The 22,770-nt window shown below is 39.1% G+C and overlaps 1 protein-coding gene and 2 long non-coding RNA genes across 6 annotated transcripts in view; 1 reads left to right on the forward strand and 2 right to left on the reverse strand.

Moving 5' to 3' along the window:
- NELL1 (neural EGFL like 1) overlaps positions 1–22,770 on the reverse strand; it is an 890,650-nt gene that overhangs the window by 278,288 nt on the left and 589,592 nt on the right. The gene's annotated exons all lie outside the window — the stretch shown is intronic.
- Positions 10,522–14,076, reverse strand: LOC115271605. Its single transcript, XR_003900024.1, has 3 exons — positions 13,952–14,076; positions 11,188–11,284; positions 10,522–10,595 (listed from the first exon to the last, which is right to left on the reverse strand). It is a non-coding gene; the product is annotated as an uncharacterized LOC115271605 (long non-coding RNA).
- The window catches only part of LOC115271603, a 33,555-nt gene continuing 24,998 nt past the window's right edge, over positions 14,214–22,770 (forward strand). For both annotated transcript variants that reach the window (XR_003900021.1, XR_003900020.1), the window contains exon 1: positions 14,214–14,311. This is a non-coding gene — a long non-coding RNA (uncharacterized LOC115271603). The remainder of the gene's footprint in view (positions 14,312–22,770) is intronic.

The following is a 22,770-nucleotide window of genomic DNA, read 5'->3' on the forward strand; positions in this document are numbered from 1 at the left end:
ACGTGGATTTCACACTGCCCTATCTCTGTGTGCCAATGTCAGGTTTGATTTGATTTATGTTTCCCCTAATTTTATAAGGAATTTTCCCTACATTACAAGAGAAGGAACATGCTGTACTTTAGAATCCAGTCAAGGTCGGGGAAACAAATAAATATCCTTATAGGCTGCAGAGAGGAACAAGAACTCTAATGATTTAAATTGTTCACAATTGACATATGCCCTGTGAATCTTCCAGGATTATTAATTATCTTCTGGAAATAACAGCTTTCACTTAAAATCATGCTAAGGCTCTACCTCCTACCCCATAAGAAATATGTATTTTTAGAATTCAAGCACTGGATAGAATCTCTGTTTGGAGGTGTGGGGGGATTTTGACTTTATTTAACCTATACAGTTTGGGAATAATTAATATTAGAAGTCTAAGAAAGCTTATAATCAAATAATCCAATCTGTTGGCTTTATAGCCTATTAAGTGGATGCCCAGAGATAAGACTCTTTTGTTTGAGTTATTTGACCCAGAAACATTAAGTCAAATTAAACTTGTGTTTAGACAATAAGGGCTTTACTTTATAACATCTGTTTTGGCTCATGTTTCCTCTGCCTGTAACTCATCCCCGCCCCCTGCCATGCCCCTCACCTCCCATGGCCAAATTTACCTGTGTCGTGTGCCAAGTAAATGCGTAATTTTCTGAGGGAAATATGAAATATCTTCAATTACAGCCAGCAGAGTCCTTCCACCTAACAGGCATTGCCTGAGTGCCACAGAGATGAACAACAAATACCTAAATGAGAAAGTGCCACCAATCTTTGATGGCAGCGTGAATTAAACCACTCTGACAATAAAAAGCATTTTGGGACATCTATCAAAAGCCACAGACTTGTGTATAAATTTGAGTCAATAATCCCATTTTGATGAATGTATCCTAAGGGAAAAAATCTAAGGCAATAAGACAAAAATGAAGCTTTATCTATCAAGGTGATCACAACAGCATTATTTATAATTGAAGAAGAAGTAAACCCTAGTAATAGTTCTCTATTTCAGTAAGAGAATGGTTAAGCATATTTTAATTTATATAATCAATGGAGTATTACATAGGGCTTACAATTATGCTTACAAAGAGATCTATCCAGTGGTAGCAGTTATGGTAAGAGCATGAATACTAGCTCTGACTTTAGCTTCATTCCTTACTAGGTGTTTGATGTTGAGCAAGTTTCCATAAACACTGTAGAAGTATAAATATTATGATTATTATCAATGCCATTATTTACGCTAGCCTGGCAAAATGAAATGTTTAGACTACATGGACTATATTGACAGGAATAAAGCACCATGTGGCTAAATAATGATACTGATAACTGTGATCACGATCATAACTACAGAAAGAAACCATTATATCAAGATACAATTTACGCGACCCCCACCCTAGTTCTTGTGCTCATGAAACGTTTTTTTCATTATTGCCTGAAGGCCCATGCTTTTCTGCCCTTCCCCCAGGTCGACCTACAGGAGGAAGCCATACCCACAACCAGAGGGAGACATCCACGCATCTCTCTCTTTGCTGTCCAGTCAGGACCAGCTGCCAGTACCTTTCCTGAAAATAATCCACCAGGAATGCCACTCACCAGTATCCTTTTGCTTTCCCTCCCTCACGTCTAATCCATCTTTTATGGGAATAACACTCCATTTAGTAATTTAGGATACTATTTAGTCCCCAAGATCAGAGAAGGGAGCTCTGGACACCTCAGGGGTGCTAGAAGGGTTGGGACACCCAAGACTAGATGAAATCAACTTGAGGTTTCTCACCAAGACTGAGAAGTAGATCACATGCCCTTTCCCCCCACAGCTGGAAAATGACACTACACACAGAAACAAGAATGAAAGGAAATATATCAACCTGTAAGCAGCGGTAATCTCTAGGCAGTGGCACTCTGGATTTTTAATTATTTCCTTTTTTTATCAGTATTTTCAATATTTGTTTAACTGGCCATACATTAATCTTAAGAATGGAGACAAAGTTTTTAAATGTGTAAAAGAAAAAAATCAGGTCTCCTGAAGATTTAGATGGCATGATGTCAAACAAATGTCCTAACTTGACGTTTTTTCATGTTAAAATTTTTCTGTAAGAAGTTCCCTGTGTATAAGATTTAAAAATTCAGGGATTTAGCAGTAGGAGCCAAGAGGATTAGGGCTGTGGAAGACTCAAAGGGAAGAGAAAGCTGGCATATCTGGAATATTACTAAAAGCCAACATATTCTTGACAAGCTCAGGTTCAGAAAATGTCCCAAATGTGTACAGAGAAACCATCAGATCCTTTAGAATGAGAAGGAAACTTAACTCATCCACATGGTAAGAGTATCACAGTAGAAAAGGCATTGCCTTTTAAACCCCTCTATAAGGAAAAAAAAGAAAAATAAACAAAAAACAAAAAAAACAGATAAGTAATTCCTTTAACAGACTCAAACTTTTGGAACTGGCTCAAAAGTTTGAAAGCTCTGCAATATGTTTAAAAGGGAAAATTTTTTTGATGACTAAATACATTGGGGGAAATGTTTATTATATCCATCTTTGAGAGTGACTAACTCTGTTGGAGAAGCAATGAAAAGGTTCTGAATATTCTCTAAAAATGTGCTGAGCATTCAGTTAGAGAGGATGTCCCCAAGACCTTTGCAAATGTCCAAAGTCTATAAGTACATTTTTAACAATATAATTGAACTTACCTAATCCAGTGACACCTGAATAATTTCAGTGACCATCATCAGGTCCTTTTTACACATAATTTAAAGTTTAAGTAGAATCACATAGAGAGAAAGCCTGGCTTTTCTGTTATATCCAGTCCTTCACTGAATTCTGTCTTTTCTTGGACCCAAACATTTCTTAAGTCTGTGTCTTGCTCTCTATCATCATTTCCTCTATACTAGTCCCAATTCCCATTTTGTCTCTTCCAGATCACTGAGCAAGCAAGATCACATGGCTAAGAGCATGGACTCTGGTTCCAACCTAGTTCTCTACTTATTAGTTGTGTGATACTGAGCAACTCCTATTTTAATGAACTATAAAATGTTTCCCTTATCCATCCCTGGGTGTTCCACCTGTCCACATCTGCACTGCACACAAGTGTCTACTGTGGAGGCAATTTCACATATTGGTTGAGAGCTCTCTGGCTGCATCAACTGTACCCGTCTCCTGAGCCATCCATCCATCAGCCAGTCATCTTTCCAGATATAAATATAAAATGTCACCTCCCTTTCTCAATCACCTCATTTTCCATTGCTTTAAGGATTAAGGCTAAACTTTATATTTACAAGGCTCCTATCCCCTCTTCCATTTTCATCTACTGTCACTTCACCCACTTTCTGGGCTGCAGTCATGCTGAGTCTTTTGTCAGTTCTTCAAACACCGGCTTCCTGAGAACAGGGACCCCATCTGGGTTTGCTTATCATTTTATTTCAGCACCCTGTGGAGTACCTGGAAAATGCTCGTATTGATAGTAACAGCTAACACTCACTGAGCCCTTACTGTGCTTCAGATATTGTCCTAAAGTGCTTTATTTATGTTATTTTACCACAACAATATGATACGGCATCAAGTCTATTACTATCCATTTCACAGATGGGGAACTGATGCTGACAAAGCCAAGAAGCTGACTCCAGGATGCAGGGCTAGGAACAGAGGGATCTGAACCTGGGAAAGAGGATTCTGGGGTACATGCTCTCGGCCACTACAAGAAATGTCCCATAAATGTTTATTGAAGGACTAAGTGAATAACTGTGTTCAGAATACTGAATGGCTTGATTCTCAAATGTAAAAGATCCAAATTAGTGTATCAGAAAAATAAGAATGATCTCACATTAGTGACCTTTGAAATTGCTTGAAAACTGTCCAAGTCAAAAGGGTAAAGCCGAGGGGTGCCTGAGTGGCTCAGTCCATTAAACATGTCTCTTTATTTGGGCTCAGGTCATGATCTCACGAATCGTGAGATCAAACCCCACTTTGGGCTCTGCCCTGACAGTGAAAAGGCTGCATAGGACTCTCTCTCCCACTCTCTCTCCCCCTCCCCTATTCATTCATTCATTCATTCATTCATTCATTCATTCATTCATTCTCTCTCTCTCAAAATAAATAAATATTAACTAAAATAGTTGAAGACATGAAATCAAAACCCTTACCGTAGAGGCTCTAAGGCATCTTTCTGATAGGAGATTCAAATGGTCATGTATACTCTGGGTTTTTCTAGCTCTTTCATTGAATCTGATTGCTTCTTAGAAGAAAGTATCACACCTCATTCACTTCTGGGAATCCTGAATGATAGCTGACATTGGGCCTGTCCTATGGTAAGTGCTGAGGGACCGGGAGTCAGATTATCAGTCTCCATTAACAGTTGGAGAAGACTTTTAAGAATCTGAACATTAAAAAGGAAACTGAAGAAACTAGCAAGGTCTTGAGAACTGGCTGAGAGATACCCTAACTGGAAAAACATCAAATGGGTAACAGGGGCATGGACAGTTTCAGGTTCATGGGGAAGGGGAGCCTGTGGAGAACCTCTTATATAGAGGTGCTTCTTATAAGGAGGAAGGACAGCCTCTGATCTTCACTTCCTCAGAGAGGTAAGAGGAAATGGCTTAATAAATACAGTGATATTTGTGTTTTAAAAAACTGCAGTGCCAGACCTCATACTTTGACAATCTATGAAATATTTCTCTTACCCATCTCTGCTTTTCATGCCTCGCCAAACTTTCAGTGCATGCAGACACATAGATAGGTGAGACAATTTTGTGTACCGGGTTAGGGGCACGGACTCGTATATTGCTCAGGCGTAATCTACATTCTCGCCTTTGCCACTCCAAGGACAGTTTACTTCGATCCTCTGAGCTTCTGAGGCCAGAGGACACTGAGCCCATTGTCTGGCATATAATCAAGGTTTGATTCATGGGAGCTGCTATCATTCTCATTATTCACTTTTTTTTTTTTTCTGCAGGACTTAGTTTCTCTGAGGGGAAAGGTGTTAACATCAAGCCTCACAAAGTAGTCATTCCACAAAGAGAGCCAGGAAAAACTACCCTCTAAAAACATCCTTTCTAAAAAAGCCATCCCACATTGGAATACTGACTGCCCGACAGAAGCTAAGAAAGAACATGGACTCTCCAGTCAAACTGCCTGGGTTCATATCCAAACACAAACTTACTAGCTGTGTGGACAGAACAAGCTGCTTCACCTTTCTGTGTTTTAGTTCATTCATCTATAAAGTATGGTAATAATGACACTTATCTTCTTCGTTTTTGATGATTCAATGAGATGATATGTAAAGTGTCTAGTACAGAGAAGGTGCTGAGTAAATGCTGTCATTCTTTTTAGGTATCAGAAGAGGTTATTCGATTTCTTTTTATGAAAAATCTTGGGAGCATACACTACACAGGATAGAGTGCTTTGGGGATAGTTCCAATGTTTGCAATGAAAGTTAATCTAGGCATCTGTAGTGATCATCTATTTTAGAGGTTCTTAAAACAGAATCTTGGCTACACAGGGACATGTTAATATTTATATAAAAGAATATTAAAAATATATTTGATTTGGGGCATCTGGGTGGCTCAGTCGGTTATGCGTCTGACTTTGGCTCAGGTCATGATTTCATGGTTCATGGGCTCGAGCCCCGCGTCGGGCTCTGTGCTGACAGCTCAGAGTCTGGAACCTGTCTTCTGATTCTGTGTCTCCCTCTCTCTGACCCTCCCCTGCTCACACTGTCTCTTTCTCTCAAAAATAAATTAAAAGCATTAAAAAAATTTAAAAATATTTTATTTTATGCTCATACACCAAAAATAAATAAATAAGTAAATAAATAAATAAGGTGATTCCTAAAATGCATTTGCCTTCAAAGCCCCAAATAGACATATGCAGGCCTGAAGGACAATGTGGGTAAAAAAAATGTACATTTTTTCCCACGCATGGAAAACACACACTTATAAAAAGGTAATTAAAACCTGCCTATCAATATGTGGCAACTAAATAAACTTCTTAAATAAATATATTCCTCATGGATTTTGCTGCCTTTTTGCTCCAGTATGATTTTATAAGATTGAGTTTACAAAAATTGACTAAAAAGATATTTAGTACATTGCTTTGCAAAGCAACATTTAATTTTATGACATGGCTAATGCATTTCTTTTTACAAATGTATCCATTTCCTGATAGCATCAATAAACTGCTTGAGAGTCATTAAACACTATGGGAGAAATGAGTAAAGCTACACATCTTGTTACTGAAACACTCAGATTGAGTTTTGGCTCATAAAGCCAGTACATGGGTTACTTGCCCAGTTCTGTGGCCTATACGCTGAAGTTGAAAAGAAAGCTTTGTCACTTGAATGACAGAGTGTATACAAGTTAAACCTTTCAATGGATTCTCAGTACCCCTTAGACACAGATGAGATTGCCTAACAGGCACTCAGTGCTCAGCAAGGTCTCGCCCTGTTACTTCATCAGCCTCCAGCCCCCCCATGCCCCCCAACCTCCCCAGCCCTCCCACCCCCGCACGTCTTTCTGCCTCCGAACACACAGAGGCTGTATCACCATTCTCTGCTCTGCCACCACCCTTCCAAATCACCATCCTGTTAAATTCCTATAAAATAACATCGATCCTATCAGAAGATCAAAAGAGACATCAGTTCAACCTATGACTCATTTCCCTATGAAAGCCTTTGTTGATCCAGGAACTAGGTCAAGTTTGCAATCACACACTCTCCTGATAGCATGCATTACTTCACAGCATGTATAGCTGTCATTATTTGAATAGATCTATGTCTTCCTACTAGATTTTAAAGACCAGGAAGGCAGGAACCACATTTGCTTTTGCTTTGCTTTAGATCCATGGCCTATGATAATGCCGGATACGTAGTTGCCACTCAATGAACAGTTGCTAAGTTTATATTATTCTTTACAGAATGCTAAATGTCAAGGTATTACTGTAACTGCCAGTCTGTCTGAACACACTAATTCACAGTGAGAGTGAACCCAAATACAATTTATTATGATGAGTGTAAAGGAAAGTGCACATATTTAAGGGCAACAGAGATCTGGCTTCAAATACCAGCCCCGCAACTTGCTTGTTTTACATACCTCCAACAAGTGAACAGTTCCTCTGAACCTTACTTTTCTCATCTATTAGTTTTGTTAATATTTTATTTTTTAATTTTTTTAATGGTCATTCGTTTTTGAGAGACACAGAGAGAGGAGTGTGAGCAGGGGAGGGGCAGAGAGAGAGAGGGAGACACAGAATCTGAAGCAGGCTCCAGGCTGTGAGCTGTCAGCAGAGTCTAATGCAGGGCTTGAACCCACCAAATGTAAGATCATGACCTGATGTGAAGTCAGACACTTAACTGACTGAGCCACCCAGGTTCCTCCAAGATTTTATTTTTAAGTAATCTTTACAAGGCCATGCGGGGCTTGAACTCGTGACCTTCAGATCAAGAGTCTCATACTCTACCAAATGAGCCAGCCCCTATTACATTAGATTTAATACCAGTTTTCTCACACAGTTCTTGTGATTTTTTTTAAATGCATGTAAGGCACTTATAACAGTCCCTTACATACTACAAAGATTAAGTAGAACTGCCTTTATATTATGAAATCATAGCTCCCATCTCTATCCTGTCTAAAATAAACCATGTCACTTAGATCATAAACAACATTTTAGAACAGTGATGGGAATAAAGAGAATGTTGGTCTCTATCATGAAAGACTAAAAATTAACTTACATTTTCTAAAAACTCCCATCTACTCAATCCAATTGGGAAGGGCTAAAGATGAACTCCACTTGATGAAATATTTGCTTTCAAACAAGTTCCTTTTACAGAGGAAGAATTTGAGTAATAAAAAAACAGGAAGGTCAGACATTTTAGAAGTGACTGTAAGTAACGATAGAAAGTGTCACTCATGTTCAGGAAATATGTGTTCAGCGTGTTCTTAGGCCTCAAGGAACAGTATAGGTTGAGGGACTGAGCTTCAGAGTTTGACCTGGAATCAAAGAGAGGTCATACCCATTGCTTGCTGTGTCACCTTGACTGTAAGTTTCTGGGTTCGATTGATTCTTCAACAAAATGAGGATCACACACTTGGCTCCACAGAAGGGAGGTAAAGATAAATTAAAAAATTTATGCTAAGTGTCTAAGATGGTGTATAGTACACAGTCTAATGTTCTGAAAAACGGTAGCTACCTGGATCTACTCAAAAGTAAACTCTACCTAGAACTTTGCTTTCTTGAAGGCATTTAAAAACCTGCTTGCTCCCCAACTCCTTCCCTTTGGATGAAACTCCCACAGTGCAATATCAACCCCCTGGGATGATCAAAAGGAACATGTCTGACACACAGTACATAAGCGATTCAAGAAGGAAATTAAACCATTTACTCTGTATAATTAGAAAGAATGTCAGCAGCCTATGATACTATCACAAGATAATGTCATGAGAAAATGGTTTCCCACTGCTAGATAAACTTCAAAGGAAAGCTGAAGGACTGATAGGGAGTTGGGGAAGAGGAAGAAAAAATGAACATAGAATTTCAGAAGGATGAAAGAAAAATAAGATCCTTCAAAAATAGCTTTCTTAGGGTGACTGGGTGGCTCAGTTGGTTAGACGGCTGACTTCAGCTCAGGTCATGACCTTGTGATCTATGAGTTCAAGCCCCGCATTTGGCTCTGCACTGACAGCTCAGAGCCTGAAGCCTGCTTTGGATACTGTGTGTCCATCTCTATCTGCCTTCCTGCTCACACTATGTCTCTCTCTCAAAAAATAAACAAACATTAAAAAAATTAAAAACAAAAAAATAAAATATCTTTCTTCATAGATGACATAGTAATCTTGGAAATGGAACCATGGATCTATGATAAGTAAAATGTTTATTAATTATTGCTTATGGAGATGACTTATGTTGCTTTCTGCAAAGTTCCATACCTATGTATTTTTTAGACATATTTCTTCAAAAGATAATAAAGAAATGCCATGTTCCTCAGGCTATACAATTCCCCTAGTGACCTACTATCAGCCTTCTCCAAGGGAGAGTTCAGGAAGGCTTAATTTGCTCCCATTTTTAGGAGTGTGCTTTCTTGGCATGTTAGCTCAGAAAACAGATTTTCAAATTTGGTTGGCTTCCTTTATTGCAAGTGCTAGGCTCATCAACTCTGTTACCTTTAATAACTTCCTACACCATGATACACTCTATCTTCCTTTATATGTGTTATCTCTTTAAGCTTTACAACCATCTCATGAGATGTTTACTGTTTTATCCCTGTTTTTACGGATGAAGATATGAAGACTTGACCAGTTTCTCAGTAGTGAATGGAAAAAGCCAAGGGTTCCGACACAGAGCTTTTGGGTTCCGTATAACACATACTATTTCCTACATATGCTTAATAATGCTAAGTGTTTGGTTTCACATGAACTTTGTGTTTAGCTTGCCTCCTATCTATGATAAAGGGCCTTGAATCCTTCTGAGATAAAATAAGAATAGAGAACCATACTCATTTAATAATTAAAAAATAATACATACTCTGAACACAAGGTTTATTTGTTTCTATGGCTTACCAAGTAAAACATGATCTTGAGTGCAACTTTATTATTTGCATCAGCCAGGCTGTTGAACCACCATTTAATCTGCTTGTTTAAAGCAGAGGTTCTGCTGGACCTCTCTTCTGAGAGAATATAAAAGGCCTCTGGCTTTTCCTTTGGAATGAAAGCTAGGGAGATGTGTCCTTATACTGCATCATGGTACAGGATTCTAGAGCCATTATTTCTGCCCTTGGCTAGGTTTTGATGGACATTTTTGCACTGAGAGGTGTCATTACTGTGGTTGGATGTTCAGAACAGAAAGCCTAGAAAGAAACCATGCCTCACTGAGTTCAAAACAACAATGTATTTATTGTGAGCCACTGCTCTTTGGTGCGGTGTTATCTGAATTTAGTTTTGTTTTACAAAAACACACAGGTATGTACACACATATGTATTAGGGGCTAGCTGTACATCCTGGGTTAAATGACTGAAATATTTTCATACATGGCAGATAGGCATAATCCTATACCAAGGGTCATGAAGGCCTATTCCCCAGCAGAGCAAGAATTCAGTCATTTAACCCAGGATGCAAATAAAAAAAAAACAACACTTAAATAAGTTATATAATTGAATAGGAAGTCATAGGAAAATATTAACTCAACACCCTAATTTTTCACAGAACAAATCTGTAGTTAAAGAATCTAATTCCCATTTACAGTAAGGGACAAGATTGAAAGAACTCAGACATGAGTTCATGCTTGATGACCTTGGTTCCTAGTACTCCTAAATGTAATTAGATCTCAGGGTCATGGTGGCAAAGTTAGGACATAACATTGCTAACAAAAAATTCTCACACTCGGGTAGAAATAAAACCATCCCCCCTTTTCACCTTAAGCTTAGTCACCTTGCACTCATTAGTTCAGGTAGTTTTCTGTAATCTCCTTATCTCTAGATCTGGCTTGAATCCAACTGCAGAGGACAACCTATGAAAAATGAGGGAACGAGCTTCCTCTTTTATTAAATTAAGTCGATGAGAGTTTTCATCTGGTGAAGGGTCACTGAAAGGAGAGAATTCAGGCTGTTAATATCACAGGGAAGATTGCTCTCAGAACATTTCCCTAGAAAGGAGATAAAAACACTGACATACTGCAATTAGTGCAGAGGCTCCTAATGTATGTGGTGAAACAGCATATTTCCTGAACTTTCCATCATCATTACACTTTGGAAAGAATCAAAAAGGAGGTGCATGTGAACTCATGAGCAAGTCATGAACTAGTTTATGCTTTGATTTTCAGCTCTACTTCCTAACATGATTTATTGGGTGCACCTCTTTTCCAACAGATGTTTCACTAAATTGATCCACTTGTACAGATGAAATGACCCACCATACCAGAAGATTGACCAACTGTTCCAATGAAATGATTAATTGTTCCAGAATAGTGACAATTAAGCTTGACTAAAAGCCTTGGCTTTTGCATTTGCAGAATTGAGTGTGATATCCAAATGAAAAACACTAGGCTCCAATAGATAACAGGTCCAAGGGCATAAGCAGGCATTTCAGAGAAGAGGAAACAACTGGCTAATAAACATAATCTCAACTTCATTAGCAATTAGAAACAAAACAAACAAACAAACAAAACCATTAAGTACCAATTTTCACTAGCCAAGTTAGCGGACAGGCTGATACAAATTCATATCCTTTGGTGAAGTCATTCCACTGTGAGTATGATCTCTTCAGAGAACAATCCTTAATAAGGAGAACAAAAAGTGCAGGAAGATATTTATTGCATTAGTTAGGATTATGAAAATTTAAAAGCTGAAATGCCCAAAAGTGTGTAAAAATAACACAACTATTATAAATGCTCAAAATAGAATAATATGCAGCTATTTTCTTAAAATGCTTATGAAATATTAAAATAGATGTAATATATATATGAAATCGACATTCTCTAGATTATGTGGTTATCTACGGTTTGGTAGCTTCTGTTTACCACATGACTTCGTAACATAAGCCTTTGCCCTGCTATTTATTGTGTTCTTTTCATATCTTTTGGAAGTGTCCTTTTGATAAACACATTGCTGCATTTTACTTGCTAGAATGGCAATTATGATTAATTTGGATGCATTTATCCTTGTCACCCATCAGGCATCAAACGCTTCTCTAAGTGCCCCTAGAATCTATGTGCTTCTCAAGTCTTTTACAGTGCAACAATCCTTTAAATAGCAGATTTTTACTGCTAAATTAAATTTAAAATTCAATTACCATAAATAAGGAATAACACATCTGCATCTGCACATTTTTCTCACTGAGCTCAGAGTATAACAACATCATTCCTTACTTCCTTGACGCTCTTGTCAGTTCCCTGGAAAGTATGACCATACATTTCAACAGAAAATTAAACACTACTTCCACATACAATTAAGCCTCAAGGATTGTCTCTCAGAACCCATCCCCACGCCCCCTTGCAATTTTGGTGTCCCAACAAGTCTTGGTGATCAAACTGGCTATAACCAAACAAAATCTAAGCTGTGGTGTGTGACAGACAAGACCTTCTCCATTGTGCAACCTACCCAGAGTCTGGTCTCCTCTCCTGGCTTCCTCACATATCAAACTACTTAAAAGACCAAGACATCCAACGTCTTCTTGCCCTTTCTTACACCATATTCTTCATCATGAAATGCCTCTTCCTATCTTCCACAACAATTTTCTTAAGGATAAAAAAGTCCACCATTTATTTATTGGGGCTTTCTATGTGCCAGGAAGTTCTGATGTCACTTGGGATCTGTCTTTACGTAATACAAAGATCCCTGCTCTCACTGGCATTTGCATCTCAGAATAGGAGAGACAGACAAGAAAGAATGACGAAGTAGATGATATAGAATATCAGAATGGGATAAATGTTAATTATAAAAAGAAGAAAACAGAACAGGATATAGGAGATCAGGAGTATGAAAGATACGCTGGAAGCTGTAAAGAAAATGTAGGCTCGGGGCGCCTGTGTGGCTCACTCAATCAGGTGAGAGTCCGGCTTTGACTCAGGTCATGATCTCATGGTTTGTGGGTTCAAGCTCCACGTCAGGCTCTGTGCTGACAGCTAGCTCAGAGCCTGGAGCCTGTTTCAGATTCTGTGTCTCCCTCTCTCTCTGCCCCTCCCCCTCTCATGCTCTATCTCTCTCTCTCAAAAATAAATAAAACACTAAAAAAAAAGAAAATGTAGGCTCTAAATTAGCAAAGAAATATGGGCTGCCAATGTCTGTGTTTGTAGAGAAGAGTTAACTTTTTTTTCAGGCAAGAGAAGTTGGTTTGTTCAAGATCACATAGCTAGTTGGTTCAGTCCTAAGGACTATATCTAAACTCTCCTAAAGGCTATTCCAGTACTCTTCCCACTGCGACTTCTGGATTACACAGAGGTCAATGGAAATGGGCTTGGAAATCAAAATGACCAGGGTTCTTCCAGTTCTGGCTATGGTCTTTGGGCAAGCTGCTTAACTCTTTTGCCTAAAGCTTTCCTGTCTAGATGAAAATAATTACAGTACCAACAATCACAAACATATACATAGGTAATAGGAAATGACACACAGAAGGCATTTAGACAGTGTCTAAAATATCATAAGCACATGTTCAATGGTGTTATACCTTTGTTTTTAAATCTCATTAAAATGCCAAATACCTATAACAACGAACAGTAGGTCCTAGCTTCAACATTAGCATTAAATGAGCATCTATTATACTCAAAACTTTTTGTTGCTCAGACATCTGTCATACACACAATGAGTAGCCTGGGACTTTCCATGTTAGTGGCTATTTGGTGTGTTTTTTATAGAGAGCTGACTACAGGAAGGTTTTGATGAAAAAAAAAAAAAAACAGTTAATACTGTTTAGTGACCTAAAGCAGTCAGCGGTCAAAGCTGGAGGTCATGGTAACAGATGCAATTCTCCTTCAAACACTGAGTTGACCTGGACATTAGTTCACCTTTGTGAAAAATTGATGTTTCACAATGCCCTCTAATTCTCTGGAAGAATAAATGCTTCAATTTCTTCCATCATATAGAAAATCATAGCAACTCAGAGAAAAGGATACATTTTATCTTTCTGAAATTAACCCAGGGCTCCAAGAAGAGCACATTTTTTTTTATCCCCAAACAGATGGTATCATCATATGGCAGCATAAATTTTCTTCTAGACCTAAAGCACCTTGAGGGAAGGACCCATATCTCATCCAGTTCTTCCTTTTCCAGATTTCACTCGTAGCAGGAACCCAATAAATGCCTAGTCAACACATGAATCAATACATATCTGATGTCCTTCCAAGTTTACCCTTAAGTTGCTGAGAAGAGTGGTCATACATTTCTGTATCAAGGCAGAAGCTAGCGTAAGAATGTCACAGATACTGTCAGATCCTAATGAAACCACCTTCTATGTAGAGTCTCCCTTTACTTCAATTTTGGGCTTGGCTCTAAGACCTGCTCGAAGGTAATATCAATTGCAATACAAGCAGAGCTTGATAGGTGCTTGCACCATTGGGGCTTGTCTCTCTGGAATGCTCTCTCTTGGAATCCATTCACTATGTGGTAAGAAAGCCTTTGTGACTAATCATAGTTGTGATGTCACATAAGGGAGAACTGAGACACCGCAGCCAATCAGCACACATTGCCAGCCATGGGAATGGGGTTATCTTGGATGTTCTAGGCTCTGATGAGCATCAATCTGACTATAAGCTCATGCATGATCCCAGCCAACACCACATGGATCAGAGCCACTCACTGAGCCCAGGTAACCCTCAACTCATGAAAAATAATAAATCATTGTTTTAAGCCATAACACAATGGGTTAATAATAGATAACTGACATAAGTAAACAGATCACATGTTTAAGAGCTAACAAAAAGGGGTCCTAGGGCCCCCCCTCCACCACCTATGAGTTTTGAGACCTTTTGGCCTACTATAGAACCCATTTTAGTTTCATCTCTGTTGTAAAAAACACCTTCCTCACAGAAATTTGAAAATAAAAGAATGTCACAGCTGGCAAGTACCCCCCAAATAGTTAGCTGCCATTGTGAGCAACAAGGAAAAATGAAATAACATAGACTTAATTTCTTTGTGGTGCTCTTGATGCAAATCTCATTTGGTAGTCCTACCCAACCTGGATGTTGTATCACTCACCTTCTCCTTAGCCTCTACCAGATCCACACATCAAGTGTTAGAAGTGTAAATGGAAAAGCCTCTAATTCAGACTAGCCTCCTGACTGCCCTCCTGGCCTCCACTCTTGCCCCCAAACCACAGTCTCTCATCCACTCCGCAGCCACAGTGACCCATCCAAAGTCCTAAACCACTTCCCATCCCTGAATGGTCTCACACTGAAACCTGAATACATCTCAAAGTCCTTTGTCTGACCCAGAGTTCTACGTGGATGTGCTGCTGTATTTCTTTCTCATGTCAGGGCCTTCCCTTTTCCCTCTGTAATGTCGTCCCCAGCTATGTTAGTGACCTTACTTCCTCATACACCCTAAGCTCTGACTTCTCCACTCCGTCGACTTGAACCAGATGTCCACATGTCTCCCTGGCACGATGTGGAGGCCAACTCACATGCATGGTCAGAGAAACTTCTCCTATAAGCTAAAGCAACGCACACCCCCAGCCCTATGCCTACCAGTGGCTGTCAGTCTCAATATCTACTTTTTGTTCTGGTTTCCTTTCTTCTTAGCCCTTAAAACCTTTACATAATTTGTGTGTTTGTATGTGTTCATTATTTGTCTGTTTGTGTGCTATCAGTTTTCCCTCTCAGAAAACAAACCACCTGAGAGCTGGGCTTCTGTCTTGTTCACTACTCAAGTCCCCTTCTGCCTACAGCAAAGGTACACAAATTATAGCCCACAGGTTTGTTTTGTATGGCACACAAGCAAAGAATGGCTTTCGCATTTTTTATGGATGGAAAAAGTCAAAAGGAAAACAATATTACATGACGTGTGAAAATAATGTCAAATTTAAATCAGTCAGTGTCCATAAATAACACCTTCTTAGAACACAGACATATTTATTGTCTATGGCTCCCATTGCTGTAAAATGGCAAAACTGAGTTGCTGCCAGAGACCGGATGGCCCACAAAGCTTCAAGTATTTTACTTTTTGACCCTTTACCCACACAAACACAGACACAGAGCTGACCGTGGTCTTGTATGACCAATCTACATGGATCCAAGGAATTGTTTTAAAGGGAAAAAATGTCCAACAGGAAAATTTCCCAGGACCGAGGCAACATCTAACCAGGAATTCCTGTTCCCATGAAAAGCCAGGAAATTACAAGTTTCTGGCGAGGCCCTTAGAAGTCTTCCAGATTCTTTACTCCAAGTGCACTGCGTTGCTGTGAGGAGCAGAATGCAAGGTCTGCATTCTCATCAAGTGCTCTAAGTGATCCACACACAGCGAAAAGCTAAATGAACAGGAATGGAGATGTTTGGAAAAATTAAACACAGATTTCTTAATAAAGCTGAAAATAGCTTAATAAAGCTGAAAATAGGCTCCTGGCATCCTAAGGCGTGTTTATTTCTGTTTAAATAGATGACTTCCCATAGACTGTTATCAGCTCAGTGGGGATCCTAGGGGAGAAGCATTTTCCTCCTGTGCATTTTAAGCTCTTTTCAAATGAAATTCAGCCAGAGACTATAAAAAGCATCTGTCAATCTGGATGAAAGCAATATCCTTGGTCAAGTAATGCTAAAATTCTGAGCTGCCCATTTCTGGAGTGCTCTAAATAGATACCAATGGTCTCACAGGAGAAGATGGAGAGGCTGACAATCCCTTTGGCAGAAAGGTGGCTTCTAGGGAGAGGATGATGAAAGTATCAGGTGGATGAGTGACAGGGTCATTCTCACCAGGAAAGCTGCCCCTGCCGGCTTGAGTCAGTAGGAGGGTGACTGTTTTGGCCATGGGCAAGAGTGGATGGCATGTGTCCTGATGCCACCACAGACACGTGGGAACTGGAACTATGACAGACCCAGGTAAAGAAGTGGCCTGTGGGCAGCTTCACACAGCTCTCAGAACCAGGGAGGACAGAAAAAGGTCATCAGTGGGACTTCAAATGAACACCAAGGCCCTTTCCAGAGGGATAGGAGATCAGTATGTTATCAGAGCAGGGGGTACACTCTGGAACTCAGCACCAAGGAAGGGAAGGATGATCTGTTTCTAGAGATCTCCTTCACTATCAAGGAGGCAGCTGAGAAAAGATGGAGGAAACAAGAAGTGCGCTGGAAAGAAACCAAAATGATAAAAAAAGCTCACAGAGAGAATGACAGAAACGCGAACAAGAAGGGAAAGGTTCTGAAGAGACAGCAACTGTGCTGCCAAGTACCTTAAGAAACATAATAAATCTTCCTAATCACAAGAATTAGAGCCTACTATGATGAGGGGTCTAATCAGGTTAATTATTCAATGTAAAGGGCTTATCCTTCCAAAAAAAAAAATCACTTCTTAGAAAAATCAGATGTGTACCTTAAATGTTGAAAATCCCACCTTAGAGATATCCAGTGCAAGTTTTTATAGATAGAATGAATTCAACAATAACTATATACAAAATAAGAAATGACGGAAAAGGAAAAGTGTTAAGTGTCAGGTAATACACAGGTGATGAGTTATGATGACAGTCTGGAAGCTGTCAGCGTCTCTGTGCTTACTCGTAAGCCCTCCCCACCCCCCCCTGACCCCGAGAGGCACAACTTACTCTGGGGAGCTTTCTGTTGTCCCTGCTTGTGTGTTCTCACAGCACTCCGAGTATGCAGCTACTGCAACACTCACCCGTTCCAATGTAACTGCCTGATGATGACCAATTCTCAGTCCTCAAGACAAAGGACATGGATTCTCAAGGCTGCATCCTCTTGCCCAAAGCAAGAATTCAGTGGAAGACAGACAACATCACGAAGCAAGTGAATAAGAGAAAGAACAAATGAAGTTACTAAGTAAACAAGTGAAGCAAGGGTCTTGCTGCTAGCAAGAAGAAAACTGGGATCAAAATAACCCAATTTCATGACGGCAAGAATACCTTTCTTTTTTTAATGCTTTTTATTTGTTTTTGAGAGACAGAGAGAGACAGTGTGAGCAGGGGAGGGTCAGAGAGAGAGGGAGACACAGAATCTGAAGCAGGCTCCAGGCTCTGAGCTAGCTGTCAGCACAGAGCCCGACGCCGGGCTTGAACCCACGAACCGTGAGATCATGACCTGAGCCGAAGCCGGACGCTTAACTGACTGAGTCACCCAGGCGCCTCTACAGCAAGAATATCTTGAATGGGACCAATCCCAGAAACGTTCCTTACCCTGGAGAAACCAAGGTCTTCATAAATCAGGCTTTTCAACATCTTTTTCTGATGCTCAGCGCGAAGTTGATTTTTGGCACCATACCTTTTCATAAAAATTATATCTTTTATCAAGTTGAAAGATCAAAACTATAATGAAGTATTTTAGGTGTGCTCTAGCCACTGCCTTAAATAGTTAAATATAATTTCATTTGAAGTTCCTTTGCATTTGGGGTGCACCTGGGCGGCTCAGTTAAGCGTGTGACTCTGGATTTTGGCTCAGGTCATGATTTCATGGATTTTTGAGTTCAAGTCCAACATTGGGCTCTTCACTGGCAGCACAGAGCCTGTTTGGGATTCTCTGACACACTCTCTCTGCTCCTCCCCTGCTCGTGTTCTCTCAAAATAAAGAAATAAAAACTTTCAGAAAAAAATAAAATATTTTTAAAAATTTCTTTGCATTTATTTCCACAGTACAGCTTGTATATTCAGAAATCTACTTTTTCCTTTGCTAATTATAGATTTCTGCACAGTAACTTCAAAGTCTCTTTTTTTTCCTTTTTCCACAGAATCTTCCATTTAAGAGATAAGGTAAAAGCCTAAATAGGAAGCAATCCCAAATATAAGGAGAATGATTCCCTTTTTATCAATAACAAGATCTAAAAAAGAAAACACGAAAAAGAAATATTCTGGGCAAAGTTGAATAACTTAGAGAAGTATATTAAATACACATCTATGTATAATGCTTGATTGATGGATTTAGTTATCAGTGCACAGTTGTATTAAATACATTACTTAATAGGCTGTATTAAATAGATTAATTTAGAACTATTAACCTTTCCTTTACCATGATATCAAATAATTTCATTTAATCTCTTCCCATGCCTCTTGACTTCAAGGTCTTCCCCAATAGAGTCATTTTTCATGTTCTCTAAAATTTTCCAAACCCATCATCATCCTACCTGTCTAAGCTGTCTGAGATAAAGCACTTTTTGAATCTGCATTTCATGCTTTCATTGGAAATTTCCAATGAAGTCACAAGAATTGAATTGTATAATATTAAGACTTCTTGTATTCTCATTTGTCTAACAGGCAAATATTTGTGATCTCTCCATGGTGACCAAAAATTGAACTGTGTTATTAAGTGGTTTTTAAAAAGCATATGTATGATAACATTCAACATTTGAATTTTTGAGAACACACTTCCAGGCATAATGACGAATTCTTTGTTGAGTGATTTTTTTTTGCACCCATTTAACCTTATTCTACAAGTAAATTCTATAAAAATCCTAAACTGTCATCATTCATGTAATTTTTCCCCTTCCTTCAAATAGCTTATTGTTCAAAACAAAAGAATAGAGAGAATACATGGTCTTAAGAGAATTTGCATTTGAGGTAATTCTTTTTGATTGAGGGATAGAAAAGAAGGAAAATGCCTTCTTGGATATATGATATCCTCTCTTTGGTAGCAACATTCATTCATTTACATCTATCTGCAAGAAGGAGACTTGGCACTGCTGGTAGCAAATCAGATGTGTGGGCTGATTAGAGCACAGGCTAGTCTTCTTTGCAGATCCTGCTTTTACACTCAGGCTATATTGGTTTTTAGCATTTGCAACATTGGTAACAAGACATTACATTTTTTTTAATGTTTATTCTTGAGAGAGAGACAGAGCTAGAGTACGACCAGGGGAGAGACAGATACAGAATCCAAAGCACATTCCAGGCTTTGAGTAGTCCCATATAGCCCATAGCCCAACACGGGGCTGGAACCCATGAACCATGAGACCGTGACCTGAGCTGAAGTGGGACGCCCAACTGACTGAGTCACGTAGGTGCCCCCAGACTTTCCAATTTTTCCTAATTGCTTTTGTAAAGAGCAATGTTTTCCACTTTAAATATATCTACTTTTTCTTCCGAGTTTCTTGGAGCAATCACAAATGCAATGTACATAGCTTCCTCTATCAGTGTAAGCAAATTTACTTTGATGTAAAGAACACTTTACCACATTGGGTCCCCATGTTATTCAGATTACTAGGGAAACTCCGAGGACCAAGTGCCACCGCCAAAACATTTCTAGCTCTGTAATCAGCCTCCTGCAGATATTTCGCACATTCCCTACTGAGCCTATGGTAATACTATCTTATCTTTCTTCTGTCTTTCTATTTTATTTTATTTTTATTTTATTTATTTTATTTTTTTTTTGCAATCTCTGTAATGATCCAGAACAGGATAAATTGCTTCAAAATTCTCCTTCTATTTGTAAAATAAAGCATTATTTTTTGTTTCCATTTCATATAATTAACTGGTAGAAGGACACAAATTCATGGTGGAAAACTCAAATGTTCCTGGTTGTCAGTTCTGAGGGGAATCTTTTCTGTGGACCTTTTAAACGGATTCATTGTTTTCAGAGCTGTCCTCTAACCAGATTTTGCACACCAGACCATGAGGAAAGCTGAAGTAAGACCATTAAAGCATCCTTCTATAAAAGTAAGCCCACGGAGATTGTGGTGGGGAGAGGTAATTATGGAGTAATACAGTCTACAATCTTTATATTGATCTTTATGGAGATGAGAATTTGAGATTAGACAACCTTTTTAATAGTTCTCAAGAAAGTATACTAATGAGAGAAGTATCATCTGATCATTCGACAGACTCATGTCAACTAATTACTTGTCTTCAGCCACTACATTTTGAAGTGGTTTCTTATGCAGCTATTGCTAAACAAAACAACCTTATTTAATTTTTATAACAATCTTATGAAGCAAAGTAATTACTTTTATTTTACAGATTAGGAAACTAGAGATCAGAGAGGTTAAGCAGTTTATCCAATGTCACAGAGCTCCTATGTGGATGAGCAGAGATGAATGTCAGCTATGCAGACTGAATGATTTGTAAAATAGAGCCACAATGGGGAGGAGTTAATTTAGAGAAAAATAAGACAATTTGTAGCTTCTATTCTTTATAGCATTATCCATTCATGCAGTATAGAAAGCTTCTCAGGAAACATAGGCAGCCTACAAACCACCTGCCTTGAGAGCAGTGAAGTTCTTTAGAGACAAGCAATCTTATAAAGAAAAGTTCATAGACTGAAGCCTGATAGGAGTATTTTGCAATACAGTAGTCATTCTTCTGGTCCTCCAGTCCTATCTGAGAATTCAGGCCATTCTATCTTTCCATCTTTTTATCTTCCTTCCATAATACTGAGAGTGAGCTGCAAGTAAGAGTTTATCCTTGTCCCAGGGTCTGATGTTATAGAGGTGAATGACTCCTTCATTCCTATAGCCAAGGAATGCACTGTATGGTAGGGTTGATGGGAAGGAAAGCATGCAATGATAACCAGAGGGGTGCATGCTAGGTGGGATATACGGGAGATACAGAGCACTCTGGGAGAACTACTCCCCTCCATCTCAGCAGGAAGAGAAAAGAGTCAGTCCAGCAGGCTTCCCAAAGGTGGCAATGATTTAGTTTAATCCTCTAAAATGAAAAGGCAATCATTTCCTGAAGAGGAAAGGAACCAAGGCTATATGCAAAGGTATGACCTTGAAAGGATTTTTGGTTCTTTAGGAATAACCTCTGTCTGCACACTTTCTGGAGTGCCATACTGTGCTGTTACTAGGCTGAAGAGAAGGGATGGAAATGGTGAACCTGGAGAAGGAAGCAGATCTCAGATCATGGGAGATCTTTCAGGCTCTGCTCAGCTGACTTTCTCTTAAGGCCAAAGGGAAGCTGCTGAATGAGAGGTTTTAAATAGGAAAGTGACATGATACTATTTTCCATTCAGAAAGATCTTACTGAGGGCATTGCAGAAAATAGATTTTAGGGGGCTATACTATAGGCAGGAAACCGATCAGAAATAACAGAAATTGGTAGGTTACCAATGATGGAAAAGGATAATGAGAAAGGAAGAATCAGAGAGTAAGAAGAGAGTGAGAGAGGTAATCAGATTCAAGAAATAAAAAATGGGGGGAAGGGGCACCTAAGTGGCTCAATCAATTGAGTGTCTGACTCTTGATTTGGGCTCAGGTCATGATCTCATGGTTTGTGAGATTAAGCCCCACATTGGGTTCCAAAGTGACAATAGGAAGCCTGCTTGGGATTCTCTCTCCCTCTCTCCTCCCCTCTCTTGCTTGCTCACTCTCTTATAAAAGAAAAAAAAAGGAAAAAAAAGGAGAGAATAAGGGAACCTTAATAAGCAAGTATGATTGGCTCCCTTGTTGAATGTCAGTTACAAACCTGTAATATAAATCAATAAACTTTTCTAGTAAGTTCCAATGACAGTCATGAATTAACGTAATTTTCTGAGTCCTCCTCAGGATTATCTTTTAGAGAGGTATAAAGTGGATAATAATGACCATAGGGGAGGGGAAGGGAAAAAATAATTAAGGAGAGAGAGGGAGGGAGGCAAACCATAAGAGACTTTTAAATACTGAGAACAAACTGAGGGTTTGTGGGGGGTGGGAGAGAGGGGGAAATGGTTGATGGGCATGGAAAAGGGCACTTGATGGGATGAGCACTGGGTGTTGTATGGCAATCAACTTGTGAATAAACTATATTAAAAAATAAAGTGGATAAAAATGAATAACTTCTAAACACAGGAAGCTTTTATCATGTGACAGGCACAGGGCTATCAACTTAATGTCTATTTTCTCACTTAGGCCTGCCAATGATCCTATGAGGTAGGTAGAGTTATTACCTCACTTTAAACATAAAAAGTATGAGGGGATACATGTCATATCATTCATTTTGTTGGTGATTCAATAAATACTTATTGTTTATTTTGTCTGTATCAGTCATTGTGCTAGGGGCTACATAGGACAACAGAATAGATTACATGGCATTTGCCCTAGAATTGCTCATAGCTAAGTGGGAAAAATTGAACACTCATAAATGGAAAATCCTACTGTGGTGCAATAGGTGCCATCAGGGTGGTCTGTGGGAAGGCTATG

This window comes from Suricata suricatta, chromosome 11 (assembly GCF_006229205.1).
Source record: "Suricata suricatta isolate VVHF042 chromosome 11, meerkat_22Aug2017_6uvM2_HiC, whole genome shotgun sequence".
NCBI classification, from domain to species: Eukaryota; Metazoa; Chordata; class Mammalia; order Carnivora; family Herpestidae; genus Suricata; species Suricata suricatta.